The following is an 18,560-nucleotide window of genomic DNA, read 5'->3' on the forward strand; positions in this document are numbered from 1 at the left end:
GAGGGGCTGAAACAGAGGGCGAGAAACAGAGGGGCTGAAACCGAGGGCGAGAAACAGAGGGCGAGAAACAGAGGGCGAGAAACAGAGGGGCTGAAACAGAGTGGCCCTAACAGAGGGGCTGAAACAGAGGGGCTGAAACAGATGGCGAGAAACAGAGGGGCTGAAACAGAGGGGCTGAAACAGAGGGCGAGAAACAGACGGGCTGAAACAGAGGGGCTGAAACAGAGGGGCTGAAACAGAGGGGCTGAAACAGAGGGACTGAAACAGAGGGGCTGAAACAGAGGGCGAGAAACAGAGGGGCTGAAACAGAGGGCGAGAAACAGAGGGGCTGAAACAGAGGGCGTGAAACAAAGGGCGAGAAACAGAGGTGCTGAAACAGAGGGGCTGAAACAGAGGGGCTGAAACAGAGGGGCTGAAACAGAGGGGCTGAAACAGAGGGCGAGAAACAGAGGGGCTGAAACAGAGGGCGAGAAACAGAGGGGCTGAAACAGAGGGGCTGAAACAGAGGGGCTGAAACAGAGGGTCTGCAACAGAGGGCTAGAAAGAGATGGGCTGAAAGAGAGGGCGAGAAACAGAGGTGCTGAAACAGAGGGCGAGAAACAGAGGGGCTGGAACTGAGGGGCTGAAACAGAGGGGCTGAAACAGAGGGCGAGAAACAGAGGGCGAGAAACAGAGGGGCTGAAACAGAGGGGCTGAAACAGAGGGGCTGAAACAGAGGGCGAGAAACAGAGGGCGAGAAACAGAGGGCGAGAAACAGAGGGCGAGAAACAGAGGGGCTGAAACAGAGGGGCTGAAACAGAGGGGCTGAAATAGAGGGGCTGAAACAGAGGGGCTGAAACAGAGGGCGAGAAACAGAGGGGCTGAAACAGAGGGGCTGAAACAGATGGCGAGAAACAGAGGGGCTGAAACAGAGGGGCTGAAACAGAGGGGCTGAAACAGAGGGGCTGAAACAGAGGGACTGAAACAGAGGGGCTGAAACAGAGGGCGAGAAACAGAGGGGCTGAAACAGAGGGCGAGAAACAGAGGGGCTGAAACAGAGGGCGTGAAACAAAGGGCGAGAAACAGAGGTGCTGAAACAGAGGGGCTGAAACAGAGGGGCTGAAACAGAGGGGCTGAAACAGAGGGGCTGAAACAGAGGGCGAGAAACAGAGGGGCTGAAACAGAGGGCGAGAAACAGAGGGGCTGAAACAGAGGGGCTGAAACAGAGGGGCTGAAACAGAGGGTCTGCAACAGAGGGCGAGAAAGAGATGGGCTGAAAGAGAGGGCGAGAAACAGAGGTGCTGAAACAGAGGGCGTGAAACAAAGGGCGAGAAACAGAGGTGCTGAAACAGAGGGGCTGAAACAGAGGGGCTGAAACAGAGGGGCTGAAACAGAGGGACTGAAACAGAGGGGCTGAAACAGAGGGGGAGAAACAGAGGGGCTGAAACTGAGGGGCTGAAACAGAGGGGCTGAAACAGAGGGCGAGAAACAGAGGGCGAGAAACAGAGAGCGAGAAACAGAGGGCGAGAAACAGAGAACGAGAAACAGAGGGCGAGAAACAGAGGGGCTGAAACAGAGGGGCTGAAACAGAGGGGCTGAAACAGAGGGCGAGAAAGAGAGGGCGAGAAACAGAGGGGCTGAAACAGAGTGGCTGAAACAGAGGGGCTGAAACAGAGGGGCTGAAACTGAGGGCGAGAAACAGAGGTGCTGAAACAGAGGGGCTGAAACAGAGGGCGAGAAACAGAGGGGCTGAAACAGAGGGGCTGAAACAGAGGGGCTGAAACAAAGGGACTGAAACAGAGGGGCTGAAACAGAGGGCGAGAAACAGAGGGAAAGAAACAGAGGGCGAGAAACAGAGGGGCTGAAACAGAGGGGCTGAAACAGAGGGGCTGAAACAGAGGGCGAGAAACAGAGGGCGAGAAACAGAGAGCGAGAAACAGAGGGCGAGAAACAGAGGGGCTGAAACAGAGGGGCTGAAACAGAGGGGCTGAAACAGAGGGGCTGAAACAGAGGGCGAGAAACAGAGGGCGAGAAAGAGAGGGGCTGTAACAGAGGGGCTGATACAGAGGGGCTGAAACAGAGGGGCTGAAACAGAGGGCGAGAAACCGACGGGCTGAAACAGAGGGGCTGAAACAGAGCGGCTGAAACAGAGGGGCTGAATCAGAGGGACTGAAACAGAGGGGCTGAAACAGAGGGCGAGAACCAGAGGGGCTGAAACAGAGGGCGAGAAACAGAGGGGCTGAAACAGAGGGCGAGAAACAAAGGGCGAGAAACAGAGGTGCTGAAACAGAGGGGCTGAAACAGAGGGTCTGAAACAGAGGGGCTGAAACAGAGGGCGAGAAACAGAGGGGCTGAAACAGAGGGGCTGAAACAGATGGCGAGAAACAGAGGGGCTGAAACAGAGGGGCTGAAACAGAGGGGCTGAAACAGAGGGGCTGAAACAGAGGGGCTGAAACAGAGGGCGAGATACAGAGGGGCTGAAACAGAGGGGCTGAAACAGAGGGGCTGAAACAGAGGGTCTGCAACAGTGGGCGAGAAAGAGAGGGGCTGAAAGAGAGGGCGAGAAACAGAGGTGCTGAAACAGAGGGGGAGAAACAGAGGGGCTGAAACTGAGGGGCTGAAACAGAGGGGCTGAAACAGAGGGCGAGAAACAGAGGGGCTTAAACAGAGGGGCTGAAACAGAGGGCGAGAAACAGAGGGCGAGAAACAAAGGGCGAGAAACAGAGGGCGAGAAACAGAGGGGCTGAAACAGAGGGGCTGAAACAGAGGGCCTGAAACAGAGGGGCTGAAACAGAGGGCGAGATACAGAGGGGCTGAAACAGAGGGGCTGAAACAGAGGGGCTGAAACCGAGGGTCTGCAATAGTGGGCGAGAAAGAGAGGGGCTGAAAGAGAGGGCGAGAAACAGAGGTGCTGAAACAGAGGGGGAGAAGCAGAGGGGCTGAAACTGATGGGCTGAAACAGACGGGCTGAAACAGAGGGCGAGAAACAGAGGGCGAGAAACAGAGGGGCTTAAACAGAGGGGCTGAAACAGAGGGCGAGAAACAGAGGGCGAGAAACAAAGGGCGAGAAAGAGAGGGCGAGAAACAGAGGGGCTGAAACAGAGGGGCTGAAACAGAGGGGCTGAAACAGAGGGGCTGAAACAGAGGGCGAGAAACAGAGGGGCTGAAACAGAGGGCGAGAAACAGAGGGGCAGAAACCGAGGGCGAGAAACAGAGGGCGAGAAACAGAGGGGCTGAAACAGACGGGCTGAAACAGAGGAGCTGAAACAGAGGGGCAGAAACAGAGGGGATGAAACAGAGGGCGAGAAACAGAGGGGCTGAAACAGAGGTGCTGAAACAGAGGGGCTGAAACAGAGGGCGAGAAACAGTGGGCGAGAAACAGAGGGCGAGAAACAGAGGGGCTGAAAAAGAGGGGCTGAAACAGAGGGGCTGAAACAGAGGGCGAGAAACAGAGGGCGAGAAACAGAGAGCGAGAAACAGAGGGCGAGAAACAGAGGGCGAGAAACAGAGGGCGAGAAACAGAGGGGCTGAAACAGAGGGGCTGAAACAGAGGGGCTGAAACTGAGGGGCTGAAACAGAGGGCGAGAAACAGAGGGCGAGAAACAAAGAGCGAGAAACAGAGGGCGAGAATCAGAGGGCGAGAAACAGAGGGCGAGAAACAGAGGGGCTGAAACAGAGGGGCTGAAACAGAGGGCGAGAAACAGAGGGGCTGAAACCGAGGGCGAGAAACAGAGGGCGGGAAACAGAGGGCGAGAAACAGAGGGGCTGAAACAGAGTGGCTGAAACAGAGGGGCTGAAACAGAGGGGCTGAAACAGATGGCGAGAAACAGAGGGGCTGAAACAGAGGGGCTGAAACAGAGGGCGAGAAACAGACGGGCTGAAACAGAGGGGCTGAAACAGAGGGGCTGAAACAGAGGGGCTGAAACAGAGGGACTGAAACAGAGGGGCTGAAACAGAGGGCGAGAAACAGAGGGGCTGAAACAGAGGGCGAGAAACAGAGGGGCTGAAACAGAGGGCGTGAAACAAAGGGCGAGAAACAGAGGTGCTGAAACAGAGGGGCTGAAACAGAGGGGCTGAAACAGAGGGGCTGAAACAGAGGGGCTGAAACAGAGGGCGAGAAACAGAGGGGCTGAAACAGAGGGCGAGAAACAGAGGGGCTGAAACAGAGGGGCTGAAACAGAGGGGCTGAAACAGAGGGTCTGCAACAGAGGGCGAGAAAGAGATGGGCTGAAAGAGAGGGCGAGAAACAGAGGTGCTGAAACAGAGGGCGAGAAACAGAGGGGCTGGAACTGAGGGGCTGAAACAGAGGGGCTGAAACAGAGGGCGAGAAACAGAGGGCGAGAAACAGAGGGGCTGAAACAGAGGGGCTGAAACAGAGGGGCTGAAACAGAGGGCGAGAAACAGAGGGCGAGAAACAGAGGGCGAGAAACAGAGGGCGAGAAACAGAGGGGCTGAAACAGAGGGGCTGAAACAGAGGGGCTGAAATAGAGGGGCTGAAACAGAGGGGCTGAAACAGAGGGCGAGAAACAGAGGGGCTGAAACAGAGGGGCTGAAACAGATGGCGAGAAACAGAGGGGCTGAAACAGAGGGGCTGAAACAGAGGGGCTGAAACAGAGGGGCTGAAACAGAGGGACTGAAACAGAGGGGCTGAAACAGAGGGCGAGAAACAGAGGGGCTGAAACAGAGGGCGAGAAACAGAGGGGCTGAAACAGAGGGCGAGAAACAAAGGGCGAGAAACAGAGGTGCTGAAACAGAGGGGCTGAAACAGAGGGGCTGAAACAGAGGGGCTGAAACAGAGGGGCTGAAACAGAGGGCGAGAAACAGAGGGGCTGAAACAGAGGGCGAGAAACAGAGGGGCTGAAACAGAGGGGCTGAAACAGAGGGGCTGAAACAGAGGGTCTGCAACAGAGGGCGAGAAAGAGATGGGCTGAAAGAGAGGGCGAGAAACAGAGGTGCTGAAACAGAGGGCGAGAAACAGAGGGGCTGGAACTGAGGGGCTGAAACAGAGGGGCTGAAACAGAGGGCGAGAAACAGAGGGCGAGAAACAGTGGGGCTAAAACAGAGGGCGAGAAACAGAGGGGCTGAAACAGAGGGCGAGAAACAAAGGGCGAGAAACAGAGGTGCTGAAACAGAGGGGCTGAAACAGAGGGGCTGAAACAGAGGGGCTGAAACAGAGGGCGAGAAACAGAGGGGCTGAAACAGAGGGGCTGAAACAGATGGCGAGAAACAGAGGGGCTGAAACAGAGGGGCTGAAACAGAGGGGCTGAAACAGAGGGGCTGAAACAGAGGGCGAGATGCAGAGGGGCTGAAACAGAGGGGCTGAAACAGAGGGTCTGCAACAGTGGGCGAGAAAGAGAGGGGCTGAAAGAGAGGGCGAGAAACAGAGGTGCTGAAACAGAGGGGGAGAAACAGAGGGGCTGAAACTGAGGGGCTGAAGCAGAGGGCGAGAAACAGAGGGCGAGAAACAGAGAGCGAGAAACAGAGGGCGAGAAACAGAGAACGAGAAACAGAGGGCGAGAAACAGAGGGGCTGAAACAGAGGGGCTGAAACAGAGGGGCTGAAACAGAGGGCGAGAAAGAGAGGGCGAGAAACAGAGGGGCTGAAACAGAGTGGCTGAAACAGAGGGGCTGAAACAGAGGGGCTGAAACTGAGGGCGAGAAGCAGAGGGGCTGAAACAGAGGGGCTGAAACAGAGGGCGAGAAACAGAGGGGCTGAAACAGAGGGGCTGAAACAGAGGGGCTGAAACAAAGGGACTGAAACAGAGGGGCTGAAACAGAGGGCGAGAAACAGAGGGAAAGAAACAGAGGGCGAGAAACAGAGGGGCTGAAACAGAGGGGCTGAAACAGAGGGCCTGAAACAGAGGGCGAGAAACAGAGGGCGAGAAACAGAGAGCGAGAAACAGAGGGCGAGAAACAGAGGGGCTGAAACAGAGGGGCTGAAACAGAGGGGCTGAAACAGAGGGGCTGAAACAGAGGGCGAGAAACAGAGGGCGAGAAACAGAGGGGCTGTAACAGAGGGGCTGATACAGAGGGGCTGAAACAGAGGGGCTGAAACAGAGGGCGAGAAACAGACGGGCTGAAACAGAGGGGCTGAAACAGAGGGGCTGAAACAGAGGGGCTGAATCAGAGGGACTGAAACAGAGGGGCTGAAACAGAGTACGAGAAACAGAGGGGCTGAAACAGAGGGCGAGAAACAGAGGGGCTGAAACAGAGGGCGAGAAACAAAGGGCGACAAACAGAGGTGCTGAAACAGAGGGGCTGAAACAGAGGGGCTGAAACAGAGGGGCTGAAACAGAGGGCGAGAAACAGAGGGGCTGAAACAGAGGGGCTGAAACAGATGGCGAGAAACAGAGGGGCTGAAACAGAGGGGCTGAAACAGAGGGGCTGAAACAGAGGGGCTGAAACAGAGGGCGAGATACAGAGGGGCTGAAACAGAGGGGCTGAAACAGAGGGGCTGAAACAGAGGGTCTGCAACAGTGGGCGAGAAAGAGAGGGGCTGAAAGAGAGGGCGAGAAACAGAGGTGCTGAAACAGAGGGGGAGAAACAGAGGGGCTGAAACTGAGGGGCTGAAACAGAGGGGCTGAAACAGAGGGCGAGAAACAGAGGGCGAGAAACAGAGGGGCTTAAACAGAGGGGCTGAAACAGAGGGCGAGAAACAGAGGGCGAGAAACAAAGGGCGAGAAAGAGAGGGCGAGAAACAGAGGGGCTGAAACAGAGGGGCTGAAACAGAGGGGCTGAAACAGAGGGGCTGAAACAGAGGGCGAGAAACAGAGGGGCTGAAACAGAGGGGCTGAAACAGATGGCGAGAAACAGAGGGGCTGAAACAGAGGGGCTGAAACAGTGGGGCTGAAACAGAGGGGCTGAAACAGAGGGCGAGATACAGAGGGGCTGAAACAGAGGGGCTGAAACAGAGGGGCTGAAACCGAGGGTCTGCAATAGTGGGCGAGAAAGAGAGGGGCTGAAAGAGAGGGCGAGAAACAGAGGTGCTGAAACAGAGGGGGAGAAGCAGAGGGGCTGAAACTGATGGGCTGAAACAGACGGGCTGAAACAGAGGGCGAGAAACAGAGGGCGAGAAACAGAGGGGCTTAAACAGAGGGGCTGAAACAGAGGGCGAGAAACAGAGGGCGAGAAACAAAGGGCGAGAAAGAGAGGGCGAGAAACAGAGGGGCTGAAACAGAGGGGCTGAAACAGAGGGGCTGAAACAGAGGGGCTGAAACAGAGGGCGAGAAACAGAGGGGGTGAAACAGAGGGCGAGAAACAGAGGGGCTGAAACCGAGGGCGAGAAACAGAGGGCGAGAAACAGAGGGGCTGAAACAGACGGGCTGAAACAGAGGAGCTGAAACAGAGGGGCAGAAACAGAGGGGATGAAACAGAGGGCGAGAAACAGAGGGGCTGAAACAGAGGTGCTGAAACAGAGGGGCTGAAACAGAGGGCGAGAAACAGTGGGCGAGAAACAGAGGGCGAGAAACAGAGGGGCTGAAAAAGAGGGGCTGAAACAGAGGGGCTGAAACAGAGGGCGAGAAACAGAGGGCGAGAAACAGAGAGCGAGAAACAGAGGGCGAGAAACAGAGGGCGAGAAACAGAGGGCGAGAAACAGAGGGGCTGAAACAGAGGGGCTGAAACAGAGGGGATGAAACAGAGGGGCTGAAACAGAGGGGCTGAAACTGAGGGGCTGAAACAGAGGGCGAGAAACAGAGGGGGAGAAACAAAGAGCGAGAAACAGAGGGCGAGAATCAGAGGACGAGAAACAGAGGGCGAGAAACAGAGGGGCTGAAACAGAGGGGCTGAAACAGAGGGCGAGAAACAGAGGGGCTGAAACCGAGGGCGAGAAACTGAGGGCGAGAAACAGAGGGCGAGAAACAGAGGGGCTGAAACAGAGTGGCTGAAACAGAGGGGCTGAAACAGAGGGGCTGAAACAGAGGGCGAGAAACAGAGGGGCTGAAACAGAGGGGCTGAAACAGAGGGGCTGAAACAGAGGGGCTGAAACAGAGGGACTGAAACAGAGGGGCTGAAACAGAGGGCGAGAAACAGAGGGGCTGAAACAGAGGGCGAGAAACAGAGGGGCTGAAACAGAGGGGCTGAAACAGAGGGCGAGAAACAGAGGGCGAGAAACAAAGGGCGAGAAAGAGAGGGCGAGAAACAGAGGGGCTGAAACAGAGGGGCTGAAACAGAGGGGCTGAAACAGAGGGGCTGAAACAGAGGGGCTGAAACAGAGGGCGAGAAACAGAGGGGCTGAAACAGAGGGCGAGAAACAGAGGGGCTGAAACAGAGGGGCTGAAACAGAGGGGCTGAAACAGAGGGGCTGAAACAGAGGGGCTGAAACAGAGGGCGAGAAACAGAGGGGCTGAAACAGAGGGCGAGAAACAGAGGGGCTGAAACAGAGGGGCTGAAACAGAGGGGCTGAAACAGAGGGTCTGCAACAGAGGGCGAGAAAGAGATGGGCTGAAAGAGAGGGCGAGAAACAGAGGTGCTGAAACAGAGGGCGAGAAACAGAGGGGCTGGAACTGAGGGGCTGAAACAGAGGGGCTGAAACAGAGGGCGAGAAACAGAGGGCGAGAAACAGAGGGGCTGAAACAGAGGGGCTGAAACAGAGGGGCTGAAACAGAGGGCGAGAAACAGAGGGCGAGAAACAGAGGGCGAGAAACAGAGGGCGAGAAACAGAGGGGCTGAAACAGAGGGGCTGAAACAGAGGGGCTGAAATAGAGGGGCTGAAACAGAGGGGCTGAAACAGAGGGCGAGAAACAGAGGGCCTGAAACAGAGGGGCTGAAACAGATGGCGAGAAACAGAGGGGCTGAAACAGAGGGGCTGAAACAGAGGGGCTGAAACAGAGGGGCTGAAACAGAGGGACTGAAACAGAGGGGCTGAAACAGAGGGCGAGAAACAGAGGGGCTGAAACAGAGGGCGAGAAACAGAGGGGCTGAAACAGAGGGCGTGAAACAAAGGGCGAGAAACAGAGGTGCTGAAACAGAGGGGCTGAAACAGAGGGGCTGAAACAGAGGGGCTGAAACAGAGGGGCTGAAACAGAGGGCGAGAAACAGAGGGGCTGAAACAGAGGGCGAGAAACAGAGGGGCTGAAACAGAGGGGCTGAAACAGAGGGGCTGAAACAGAGGGTCTGCAACAGAGGGCGAGAAAGAGATGGGCTGAAAGAGAGGGCGAGAAACAGAGGTGCTGAAACAGAGGGCGAGAAACAGAGGGGCTGGAACTGAGGGGCTGAAACAGAGGGGCTGAAACAGAGGGCGAGAAACAGAGGGCGAGAAACAGAGGGGCTGAAACAGAGGGGCTGAAACAGAGGGGCTGAAACAGAGGGCGAGAAACAGAGGGCGAGAAACAGAGGGCGAGAAACAGAGGGCGAGAAACAGAGGGGCTGAAACAGAGGGGCTGAAACAGAGGGGCTGAAATAGAGGGGCTGAAACAGTGGGGCTGAAACAGAGGGGCTGAAACTGAGGGCGAGAAACAGAGGGCGAGAAACAGAGGGCGAGAAACAGAGGGGCTGAAACAGAGGGGCTGAAACAGAGGGGCTGAAACAGAGGGCGAGAAACAGAGGGCGAGAAACAGAGAGCGAGAAACAGAGGGCGAGAAACAGAGGGGCTGAAACAGAGGGGCTGAAACAGAGGGGCTGAAATAGAGGGGCTGAAACAGTGGGGCTGAAACAGAGGGGCTGAAACTGAGGGCGAGAAACAGAGGGCGAGAAACAGAGGGCGAGAAACAGAGGGGCTGAAACAGAGGGGCTGAAACAGAGGGGCTGAAACAGAGGGCGAGAAACAGAGAGCGAGAAACAGAGGGCAAGAAACAGAGGGCGAGAAACAGAGGGCGAGAAACAGAGGGGCTGAAACAGAGGGCGAGAAACAGAGGGCGAGAAACAAAGGGCGAGAAACAGAGGGCGAGAAACAGAGGGGCTGAAACAGAGGGGCTGAAACAGAGGGGCTGAAACAGAGGGGCTGAAACAGAGGGCGAGATACAGAGGGGCTGAAACAGAGGGGCTGAAACAGAGGGGCTGAAACCGAGGGTCTGCAATAGTGGGCGAGAAAGAGAGGGGCTGAAAGAGAGGGCGAGAAACAGAGGTGCTGAAACAGAGGGGGAGAAGCAGAGGGGCTGAAACTGATGGGCTGAAACAGACGGGCTGAAACAGAGGGCGAGAAACAGAGGGCGAGAAACAGAGGGGCTTAAACAGAGGGGCTGAAACAGAGGGCGAGAAACAGAGGGCGAGAAACAAAGGGCGAGAAAGAGAGGGCGAGAAACAGAGGGGCTGAAACAGAGGGGCTGAAACAGAGGGGCTGAAACAGAGGGGCTGAAACAGAGGGCGAGAAACAGAGGGGCTGAAACAGAGGGCGAGAAACAGAGGGGCAGAAACCGAGGGCGAGAAACAGAGGGCGAGAAACAGAGGGGCTGAAACAGACGGGCTGAAACAGAGGAGCTGAAACAGAGGGGCAGAAACAGAGGGGATGAAACAGAGGGCGAGAAACAGAGGGGCTGAAACAGAGGTGCTGAAACAGAGGGGCTGAAACAGAGGGCGAGAAACAGTGGGCGAGAAACAGAGGGCGAGAAACAGAGGGGCTGAAAAAGAGGGGCTGAAACAGAGGGGCTGAAACAGAGGGCGAGAAACAGAGGGCGAGAAACAGAGAGCGAGAAACAGAGGGCGAGAAACAGAGGGCGAGAAACAGAGGGCGAGAAACAGAGGGGCTGAAACAGAGGGGCTGAAACAGAGGGGCTGAAACTGAGGGGCTGAAACAGAGGGCGAGAAACAGAGGGCGAGAAACAAAGAGCGAGAAACAGAGGGCGAGAATCAGAGGGCGAGAAACAGAGGGCGAGAAACAGAGGGGCTGAAACAGAGGGGCTGAAACAGAGGGCGAGAAACAGAGGGGCTGAAACCGAGGGCGAGAAACAGAGGGCGAGAAACAGAGGGCGAGAAACAGAGGGGCTGAAACAGAGTGGCTGAAACAGAGGGGCTGAAACAGAGGGGCTGAAACAGATGGCGAGAAACAGAGGGGCTGAAACAGAGGGGCTGAAACAGAGGGCGAGAAACAGACGGGCTGAAACAGAGGGGCTGAAACAGAGGGGCTGAAACAGAGGGGCTGAAACAGAGGGACTGAAACAGAGGGGCTGAAACAGAGGGCGAGAAACAGAGGGGCTGAAACAGAGGGCGAGAAACAGAGGGGCTGAAACAGAGGGCGTGAAACAAAGGGCGAGAAACAGAGGTGCTGAAACAGAGGGGCTGAAACAGAGGGGCTGAAACAGAGGGGCTGAAACAGAGGGGCTGAAACAGAGGGCGAGAAACAGAGGGGCTGAAACAGAGGGCGAGAAACAGAGGGGCTGAAACAGAGGGGCTGAAACAGAGGGGCTGAAACAGAGGGTCTGCAACAGAGGGCGAGAAAGAGATGGGCTGAAAGAGAGGGCGAGAAACAGAGGTGCTGAAACAGAGGGCGAGAAACAGAGGGGCTGGAACTGAGGGGCTGAAACAGAGGGGCTGAAACAGAGGGCGAGAAACAGAGGGCGAGAAACAGAGGGGCTGAAACAGAGGGGCTGAAACAGAGGGGCTGAAACAGAGGGCGAGAAACAGAGGGCGAGAAACAGAGGGCGAGAAACAGAGGGCGAGAAACAGAGGGGCTGAAACAGAGGGGCTGAAACAGAGGGGCTGAAATAGAGGGGCTGAAACAGAGGGGCTGAAACAGAGGGCGAGAAACAGAGGGGCTGAAACAGAGGGGCTGAAACAGATGGCGAGAAACAGAGGGGCTGAAACAGAGGGGCTGAAACAGAGGGGCTGAAACAGAGGGGCTGAAACAGAGGGACTGAAACAGAGGGGCTGAAACAGAGGGCGAGAAACAGAGGGGCTGAAACAGAGGGCGAGAAACAGAGGGGCTGAAACAGAGGGCGTGAAACAAAGGGCGAGAAACAGAGGTGCTGAAACAGAGGGGCTGAAACAGAGGGGCTGAAACAGAGGGGCTGAAACAGAGGGGCTGAAACAGAGGGCGAGAAACAGAGGGGCTGAAACAGAGGGCGAGAAACAGAGGGGCTGAAACAGAGGGGCTGAAACAGAGGGGCTGAAACAGAGGGTCTGCAACAGAGGGCGAGAAAGAGATGGGCTGAAAGAGAGGGCGAGAAACAGAGGTGCTGAAACAGAGGGCGAGAAACAGAGGGGCTGGAACTGAGGGGCTGAAACAGAGGGGCTGAAACAGAGGGCGAGAAACAGAGGGCGAGAAACAGTGGGGCTAAAACAGAGGGCGAGAAACAGAGGGGCTGAAACAGAGGGCGAGAAACAAAGGGCGAGAAACAGAGGTGCTGAAACAGAGGGGCTGAAACAGAGGGGCTGAAACAGAGGGGCTGAAACAGAGGGCGAGAAACAGAGGGGCTGAAACAGAGGGGCTGAAACAGATGGCGAGAAACAGAGGGGCTGAAACAGAGGGGCTGAAACAGAGGGGCTGAAACAGAGGGGCTGAAACAGAGGGCGAGATGCAGAGGGGCTGAAACAGAGGGGCTGAAACAGAGGGTCTGCAACAGTGGGCGAGAAAGAGAGGGGCTGAAAGAGAGGGCGAGAAACAGAGGTGCTGAAACAGAGGGGGAGAAACAGAGGGGCTGAAACTGAGGGGCTGAAACAGAGGGGCTGAAACAGAGGGCGAGAAACAGAGGGCGAGAAACAGAGAGCGAGAAACAGAGGGCGAGAAACAGAGAACGAGAAACAGAGGGCGAGAAACAGAGGGGCTGAAACAGAGGGGCTGAAACAGAGGGGCTGAAACAGAGGGCGAGAAAGAGAGGGCGAGAAACAGAGGGGCTGAAACAGAGTGGCTGAAACAGAGGGGCTGAAACAGAGGGGCTGAAACTGAGGGCGAGAAGCAGAGGGGCTGAAACAGAGGGGCTGAAACAGAGGGCGAGAAACAGAGGGGCTGAAACAGAGGGGCTGAAACAGAGGGGCTGAAACAAAGGGACTGAAACAGAGGGGCTGAAACAGAGGGCGAGAAACAGAGGGAAAGAAACAGAGGGCGAGAAACAGAGGGGCTGAAACAGAGGGGCTGAAACAGAGGGCCTGAAACAGAGGGCGAGAAACAGAGGGCGAGAAACAGAGAGCGAGAAACAGAGGGCGAGAAACAGAGGGGCTGAAACAGAGGGGCTGAAACAGAGGGGCTGAAACAGAGGGGCTGAAACAGAGGGCGAGAAACAGAGGGCGAGAAACAGAGGGGCTGTAACAGAGGGGCTGATACAGAGGGGCTGAAACAGAGGGGCTGAAACAGAGGGCGAGAAACAGACGGGCTGAAACAGAGGGGCTGAAACAGAGGGGCTGAAACAGAGGGGCTGAATCAGAGGGACTGAAACAGAGGGGCTGAAACAGAGTACGAGAAACAGAGGGGCTGAAACAGAGGGCGAGAAACAGAGGGGCTGAAACAGAGGGCGAGAAACAAAGGGCGACAAACAGAGGTGCTGAAACAGAGGGGCTGAAACAGAGGGGCTGAAACAGAGGGGCTGAAACAGAGGGCGAGAAACAGAGGGGCTGAAACAGAGGGGCTGAAACAGATGGCGAGAAACAGAGGGGCTGAAACAGAGGGGCTGAAACAGAGGGGCTGAAACAGAGGGGCTGAAACAGAGGGCGAGATACAGAGGGGCTGAAACAGAGGGGCTGAAACAGAGGGGCTGAAACAGAGGGTCTGCAACAGTGGGCGAGAAAGAGAGGGGCTGAAAGAGAGGGCGAGAAACAGAGGTGCTGAAACAGAGGGGGAGAAACAGAGGGGCTGAAACTGAGGGGCTGAAACAGAGGGGCTGAAACAGAGGGCGAGAAACAGAGGGCGAGAAACAGAGGGGCTTAAACAGAGGGGCTGAAACAGAGGGCGAGAAACAGAGGGCGAGAAACAAAGGGCGAGAAAGAGAGGGCGAGAAACAGAGGGGCTGAAACAGAGGGGCTGAAACAGAGGGGCTGAAACAGAGGGGCTGAAACAGAGGGCGAGAAACAGAGGGGCTGAAACAGAGGGGCTGAAACAGATGGCGAGAAACAGAGGGGCTGAAACAGAGGGGCTGAAACAGTGGGGCTGAAACAGAGGGGCTGAAACAGAGGGCGAGATACAGAGGGGCTGAAACAGAGGGGCTGAAACAGAGGGGCTGAAACCGAGGGTCTGCAATAGTGGGCGAGAAAGAGAGGGGCTGAAAGAGAGGGCGAGAAACAGAGGTGCTGAAACAGAGGGGGAGAAGCAGAGGGGCTGAAACTGATGGGCTGAAACAGACGGGCTGAAACAGAGGGCGAGAAACAGAGGGCGAGAAACAGAGGGGCTTAAACAGAGGGGCTGAAACAGAGGGCGAGAAACAGAGGGCGAGAAACAAAGGGCGAGAAAGAGAGGGCGAGAAACAGAGGGGCTGAAACAGAGGGGCTGAAACAGAGGGGCTGAAACAGAGGGGCTGAAACAGAGGGCGAGAAACAGAGGGGCTGAAACAGAGGGCGAGAAACAGAGGGGCTGAAACCGAGGGCGAGAAACAGAGGGCGAGAAACAGAGGGGCTGAAACAGACGGGCTGAAACAGAGGAGCTGAAACAGAGGGGCAGAAACAGAGGGGATGAAACAGAGGGCGAGAAACAGAGGGGCTGAAACAGAGGTGCTGAAACAGAGGGGCTGAAACAGAGGGCGAGAAACAGTGGGCGAGAAACAGAGGGCGAGAAACAGAGGGGCTGAAAAAGAGGGGCTGAAACAGAGGGGCTGAAACAGAGGGCGAGAAACAGAGGGCGAGAAACAGAGAGCGAGAAACAGAGGGCGAGAAACAGAGGGCGAGAAACAGAGGGCGAGAAACAGAGGGGCTGAAACAGAGGGGCTGAAACAGAGGGGATGAAACAGAGGGGCTGAAACAGAGGGGCTGAAACTGAGGGGCTGAAACAGAGGGCGAGAAAGAGAGGGCGAGAAACAAAGAGCGAGAAACAGAGGGCGAGAATCAGAGGACGAGAAACAGAGGGCGAGAAACAGAGGGGCTGAAACAGAGGGGCTGAAACAGAGGGCGAGAAACAGAGGGGCTGAAACCGAGGGCGAGAAACTGAGGGCGAGAAACAGAGGGCGAGAAACAGAGGGGCTGAAACAGAGTGGCTGAAACAGAGGGGCTGAAACAGAGGGGCTGAAACAGAGGGCGAGAAACAGAGGGGCTGAAACAGAGGGGCTGAAACAGAGGGGCTGAAACAGAGGGGCTGAAACAGAGGGACTGAAACAGAGGGGCTGAAACAGAGGGCGAGAAACAGAGGGGCTGAAACAGAGGGCGAGAAACAGAGGGGCTGAAACAGAGGGGCTGAAACAGAGGGCGAGAAACAGAGGGCGAGAAACAAAGGGGGAGAAAGAGAGGGCGAGAAACAGAGGGGCTGAAACAGAGGGGCTGAAACAGAGGGGCTGAAACAGAGGGGCTGAAACAGAGGGGCTGAAACAGAGGGCGAGAAACAGAGGGGCTGAAACAGAGGGCGAGAAACAGAGGGGCTGAAACAGAGGGGCTGAAACAGAGGGGCTGAAACAGAGGGGCTGAAACAGAGGGGCTGAAACAGAGGGCGAGAAACAGAGGGGCTGAAACAGAGGGCGAGAAACAGAGGGGCTGAAACAGAGGGGCTGAAACAGAGGGGCTGAAACAGAGGGTCTGCAACAGAGGGCGAGAAAGAGATGGGCTGAAAGAGAGGGCGAGAAACAGAGGTGCTGAAACAGAGGGCGAGAAACAGAGGGGCTGGAACTGAGGGGCTGAAACAGAGGGGCTGAAACAGAGGGCGAGAAACAGAGGGCGAGAAACAGAGGGGCTGAAACAGAGGGGCTGAAACAGAGGGGCTGAAACAGAGGGCGAGAAACAGAGGGCGAGAAACAGAGGGCGAGAAACAGAGGGCGAGAAACAGAGGGGCTGAAACAGAGGGGCTGAAACAGAGGGGCTGAAATAGAGGGGCTGAAACAGAGGGGCTGAAACAGAGGGCGAGAAACAGAGGGCCTGAAACAGAGGGGCTGAAACAGATGGCGAGAAACAGAGGGGCTGAAACAGAGGGGCTGAAACAGAGGGGCTGAAACAGAGGGGCTGAAACAGAGGGACTGAAACAGAGGGGCTGAAACAGGGGGCGAGAAACAGAGGGGCTGAAACAGAGGGCGAGAAACAGAGGGGCTGAAACAGAGGGCGTGAAACAAAGGGCGAGAAACAGAGGTGCTGAAACAGAGGGGCTGAAACAGAGGGGCTGAAACAGAGGGGCTGAAACAGAGGGGCTGAAACAGAGGGCGAGAAACAGAGGGGCTGAAACAGAGGGCGAGAAACAGAGGGGCTGAAACAGAGGGGCTGAAACAGAGGGGCTGAAACAGAGGGTCTGCAACAGAGGGCGAGAAAGAGATGGGCTGAAAGAGAGGGCGAGAAACAGAGGTGCTGAAACAGAGGGCGAGAAACAGAGGGGCTGGAACTGAGGGGCTGAAACAGAGGGGCTGAAACAGAGGGCGAGAAACAGAGGGCGAGAAACAGAGGGGCTGAAACAGAGGGGCTGAAACAGAGGGGCTGAAACAGAGGGCGAGAAACAGAGGGCGAGAAACAGAGGGCGAGAAACAGAGGGCGAGAAACAGAGGGGCTGAAACAGAGGGGCTGAAACAGAGGGGCTGAAATAGAGGGGCTGAAACAGTGGGGCTGAAACAGAGGGGCTGAAACTGAGGGCGAGAAACAGAGGGCGAGAAACAGAGGGCGAGAAACAGAGGGGCTGAAACAGAGGGGCTGAAACAGAGGGGCTGAAACAGAGGGCGAGAAACAGAGGGCGAGAAACAGAGAGCGAGAAACAGAGGGCGAGAAACAGAGGGGCTGAAACAGAGGGGCTGAAACAGAGGGGCTGAAATAGAGGGGCTGAAACAGTGGGGCTGAAACAGAGGGGCTGAAACTGAGGGCGAGAAACAGAGGGCGAGAAACAGAGGGCGAGAAACAGAGGGGCTGAAACAGAGGGGCTGAAACAGAGGGGCTGAAACAGAGGGCGAGAAACAGAGAGCGAGAAACAGAGGGCAAGAAACAGAGGGCGAGAAACAGAGGGCGAGAAACAGAGGGGCTGAAACAGAGGGGCTGAAACAGCGGGGCTGAAACAGAGGGGCAGAAACAGAGGCGAGAAACAGTGGGCGAGAAACAGAGGGCGAGAAACAGAGGGGCTGAAACTGAGGGGCTGAAACAGAGGGTTGAAACAGAGGGCGAGAAACAGAGGGCGACAAACAGAGAGCGAGAAACAGAGGGCGAGAAACAGAAGACGAGAAACAGAGGGCGATAAACAGAGGGGCTGAAACAGAGGGGCTGAAACAGAGGGGCTGAAACAGAGGGGCTGAAACAGAGGGGCTGAAACAGAGGGCGAGAAACAGAGAGCGAGAAACAGAGGGCGAGAAACAGAGAACGAGAAACAGAGGGCGTGAAACAGAGGGCTGAAACAGAGGGGCTGAAACAGAGGGGCTGAAACAGAGGGCGAGAAAGAGAGGGCGAGAAACAGAGGGGCTGAAACAGAGTGGCTGAAACAGAGGGGCTGAAACAGAGGGGCTGAAACTGAGGGCGAGAAACAGAGGGCGAGAAACAGAGGGCGAGAAACAGAGGGGCTGAAACAGAGGGGCTGAAACAGAGGGGCTGAAACAGAGGGCGAGAAACAGAGGGCGAGAAACAGAGAGCGAGAAACAGAGGGCAAGAAACAGAGGGCGAGTAACAGAGGGCGAGAAACAGAGGGGCTGAAACAGAGGGGCTGAAACAGCGGGGCTGAAACAGAGGGGCAGAAACAGAGGCGAGAAACAGTGGGAGAGAAACAGAGGGCGAGAAACAGAGGGGCTGAAACAGAGGGGCTGAAACAGAGGGTTGAAACAGAGGGCGAGAAACAGAGGGCGAGAAACAGAGAGCGAGAAACAGAGGGCGAGAAACAGAGGGCGAGAAACAGAGGGCGATAAACAGAGGGGCTGAAACAGAGGGGCTGAAACAGAGGGGCTGAAACAGAGGGGCTGAAACAGAGGGGCTGAAACAGAGGGCGAGAAACAGAGGGCGAGAAACACAGAGCGAGAAACAGAGGGCGATAAACAGAGAACGAGAAACAGAGGGCGAGAAACAGAGGGGCTGAAACAGAGGGGCTGAAACAGAGGGGCTGAAACAGAGGGCGAGAAAGAGAGGGCGAGAAACAGAGGGGCTGAAACAGAGTGGCTGAAACAGAGGGGCTGAAACAGATTGGCTGAAACTGAGGGCGAGAAACAGAGGGGCAGAAACAGAGGGGCTGAAACAGAGGGGCTGAAACAGAGGGGCTGAAACAAAGGGCGAGAAACAGAGGGGCTGAAACAGAGGGCGAGAAACAGAGGGAAAGAAACAGAGGGCGAGAAACAGAGGGGCTGAAACAGAGGGGCTGAAACAGAGGGGCTGAAACAGAGGGGCTGAAATAGAGGGCGAGAAACAGAGGGCGAGAAACAGAGGGGCTGAAACAGAGGGGCTGAAACAGAGGGGCTGAAACAGAGGGGCTGAAACAGTGGGCGAGAAACAGAGGGCGAGAAACAGAGGGGCTGAAACAGAGGGGCTGATACAGAGGGGCTGAAACAGAGGGGATGAAACAGAGGGCGAGAAACAGACGGGCTGAAACAGAGGGGCTGAAACAGAGGGGCTGAAACAGAGGGGCTGAATCAG

This window comes from Stegostoma tigrinum, chromosome 29, assembly GCF_030684315.1.
Source record: "Stegostoma tigrinum isolate sSteTig4 chromosome 29, sSteTig4.hap1, whole genome shotgun sequence".
In the NCBI taxonomy this organism is placed as follows: domain Eukaryota; kingdom Metazoa; phylum Chordata; class Chondrichthyes; order Orectolobiformes; family Stegostomatidae; genus Stegostoma; species Stegostoma tigrinum.